The sequence below is a fragment of the Lathyrus oleraceus genome, chromosome 3, assembly GCF_024323335.1.
Source record: "Lathyrus oleraceus cultivar Zhongwan6 chromosome 3, CAAS_Psat_ZW6_1.0, whole genome shotgun sequence".
In the NCBI taxonomy this organism is placed as follows: Eukaryota; Viridiplantae; Streptophyta; class Magnoliopsida; order Fabales; family Fabaceae; genus Lathyrus; species Lathyrus oleraceus.
The window spans coordinates 57,831,748-57,835,388 of record NC_066581.1 but is presented as its reverse complement, the minus strand read 5'-3'; the positions used below and the strand labels follow the sequence as shown (position 1 = coordinate 57,835,388).

The 3,641-nt window shown below is 34.2% G+C and overlaps 1 long non-coding RNA gene across 1 annotated transcript; it reads right to left on the bottom strand.

Moving 5' to 3' along the window:
• Positions 1-390: 390 nt before the first annotated feature.
• Positions 391-2,219, bottom strand: LOC127132506 (uncharacterized). The gene is made up of 2 exons (XR_007806744.1): positions 1,858-2,219; positions 391-853 (listed from the first exon to the last, which is right to left on the bottom strand). It is a non-coding gene; the product is annotated as an uncharacterized LOC127132506 (long non-coding RNA).
• Between the last annotated feature and the right edge of the window lie 1,422 nt (positions 2,220-3,641).

The window sequence follows — 3,641 nt, the reverse complement described above, 5'->3', positions numbered from 1 at the left end:
TTTGCATTACATGTGAAGTCCCTAATTCAAGATCCACGTCAATCATCCATTTCATAGGCCCATATGACATTGATCATTTACATCTAATTCAAATTATACCTTGGAATTTCTTAAACATTAATCTTTCCATTAATTCTAAGTTCAACTAAATTTTAAATTTTAATCTTGACCATTTAAGGTGAACATTTAAGATAGTATTTAAGCTCATTTCAAAATTATTTTCCATAACAATTTTCCAAACATTTTTAATTAACAAATTAACTACAATTTTCCACATTCAAACTTTCCATATAATATTCAATTCAATTTAATGTTCCATACACTAATCAACTTTTCATTAATCCAAATATCTCAATCAATATGCATTAAATCAACCATGCCATTTCACACTATTACAATACGAACATTCAATATATTTCATGTTTTATGACAATCCGATAATTCATTTCATAAACCATTAACTATTTTCACTTCATAAACCATAAACCATTTTCTTTCGTAAACTATGAACTAATACACTTTCAAACCATGCACGATACAAACACATTCCATGTACAAATCACCATAAAAGTCAATTTCAAACATTACCATCATAAACTCGATACTTCATAGCCCTAGAGTCTTGTTTCTAATGAAGCTATAACTAGTTATAATGACGAAGCATTGATGTCCACAGTTGTTGTACATGAGTCTTGTTCTTGTGACGGGTGATGGATCAAAGTTTGGTAGTGCGAACATGATTCATCAAACCTCTGAGATGTTGGCTTCCATAACTAATACAGGGACATTAGGAAATTTATCTATACAGGATCTTGGCGAAAACACAGGGAACTATGCATTTTCATTCATCCACCTGCATAATTTTATTTAAGAGAAGAAGCTTAGTTAAAACCTGTAAAATGCATAACAGAATAAGAGTTAACTAATTGCAGCTCAGTTAACAAAATGGTTTCACTAAGTACTGACATTACATTTCATTTCACTAACAGATCATGATTCTGAATTAACATCTAGAGTTAATAGGATTTCACAATGAACATAACCCTAACAATGTATCGATTATCAAACACTAACTTCAATCTGATTATCACAATTACACTTGATTTTCATGACAATACTGGTTTCACCTTAACAGTTCTATCTTCATCCTACTAATTGCAAAAAAATCAACTAATAACAAACAAAATTTTAGACTAAAATCGGGCGGATGTCATGCTGATTAAGACTAGAAAAACTTACAACATGGCATTGCATTTTCATTTAGCAGGAATGCCATTAATTTTATGCAAATTCTAACAGGTTTAATATCAGAAAATTACTAAAACGCATTTTGTTGGTTAACAGAATTTCAATCGAACTTGCACAAGTCCTTTCTAACAGAATTTCAGCCTAACCAATTTCACATCCCAAACTCAACTATGACTAATTCTCACTTAACTAACTCCCTCTAACCGATTTTCTGATTTAAAGGGAGTTTGGGGATGAATTTCAGAGGCATTTCACTTAAATTTCTAACAGACTCTAAGATTATATATAAGCATCTCCCTGCAATTTTCAGGGGAGAGGTTCACTTTTCAGAAACTCACGCTTTTGCTCTTCGATTCTCAGACTCAAAACTCTCATATTCAGTATTTAAGTTTCACTCTTCCCTCTCCGATTTCTCACAAAGCTCTCTCTGAATTCTTCACTGCATTTTCAGATTTGGATGAACTTTCACTCTTCACGACCTCAATTCTCTCTACCTCGCTCTCGATTTCACACAACCATAACGCAGAGGAAGACCAGCAAGAACGCAAACATAGAAGAGAAGAAGAAGAGGATTGATTCGGAAGCATAGGAAGGAGAAAGAACTCGTACCTATTTTTGCCGCCGCGTCGAAACCGGTAAGTTTGAGTCAATCCATGTTGAGTATTGTTGTTTGAATCGATTGATTTGATTCACATAATGCCGATGAACTCATAGAGGCGCAGATCCATGAGCGAAGAAGATGGATTTCTGGACGCGATTCACTCTGCAAATGCACGTGAGATACAACGATGCTAACGCAATTCCAGAATCATTCTGAAACGTGAACCACGGTGAAAAATGTGACGTAGGAATTGATGAAGTCGCATTGAGACGTAGAGAGGCGACGACGTTACCGCTATGTAGATAAGCGTTTTTCTTTGTTTCGATCACTTTTCCATTTTAGCTTTGTTCTTCTGATCTTCGCGTGATTCAGCTTGTAGCATTGGATTGACCTGGATCCAGTTGTTTGGGCTTACTTGGATCCGGTTGTTTGGGCTCAGGCTCAGGTGTAGTTTGGGCTTGAGGCCCAAACTTTCTGTATACACCACCAGTTGCTTGATTAATTTTAGAATTTAGAGTTAATTCAAGTAAATTAGCTTGACTTAATTAATTAGATTTTAGGTTGATTAAGGTTAGTGACTATTAGGTTAGTTAAAATTATTTGTGATTTAAGCTAATTAGTTGATTAATTGTGATTTAATTAACTAATGATAATTAACCAATCGATTAAAAGCTTAGAAATTGTAGGGATTTTATTAATGACCTAATTCCACTTTCATCATGTATCCATATTTTATTGATTAGTGGATCTTACTTAATAATCTTGATTATATTTTCCATTTAATCTAGTCTTGACATATTGACCATTTTGCCTTAAGGGCTTAGAAATCTTGATTTTATGCATGATCCCTTAGCTTAGGGCTTTAATTAGATTTGTCTGGTTTTATTTAGTTGATTAATTCAATAAGTTTATTGTGTACCTAGGTCAACTATTATTTTCAATCCAACTGATTAGTATGGACCAAAGGTCACTTTGGTCAACCAAATCCTTTGTATTGTGTTGTAATCCCCAAGCATATTCAAATTATCAAAAGACCCTTGATCACTTGATATGACAAGTCCATCGTATTCAAGTTGTAGTGGATATGCTGAATCTCAGAAGCTCAAGACCTCAAGGTTCAAATCCAGGATCAAGACTTCGAAGTCAACATCAATTAAGCATAGTTGACAAAATGGACTATTCCTCAAGCACAACAAAGGCCAACACTTGTCAATCATCATTCAGATTGTGTGGCACGAGCCTTAAGAAATAGAGAATGAATGAGAGTTAAGAACTTCATTAACTCATTCTGAATACCTTTAGGTACGAGATGAATGACACAGTTTCTCATTGTATTCACCTCTATTCATAGACTTTAGCATAATTTGAATGATATGATTGTCAAATCTTCCTCTACAATAAGATCAACACTCAGGATCTCCTATCAGCAACTTGTCAATTCTGATTCGAGTTGCACGCCATGAACCTTAAGTAACAAAGAATGATGAGAGTGGAGAATTCATATCCTTGTCTAGAATATCTTCGGGTACGGGACGAATGACCAAGTTACTCAAAGTATTAGCCTTTGTTCATAGACTTTAGTGCAGTTTGAATAATATAATTGACAAGTCATCTTCAATAAAGCACCAATCATTCAACACTTCAATAGTGAAGCATCATTGTACATCAATCCTTTCTTCAACAGTGAAGTACCATTACTCTCCTCTTGAACTCAGTAACAAACTTTCCTCCTCGATGTTCATACATCTTTTGGGATCATTATCTTAGGGTCACATACCCATTTCTTAATCAA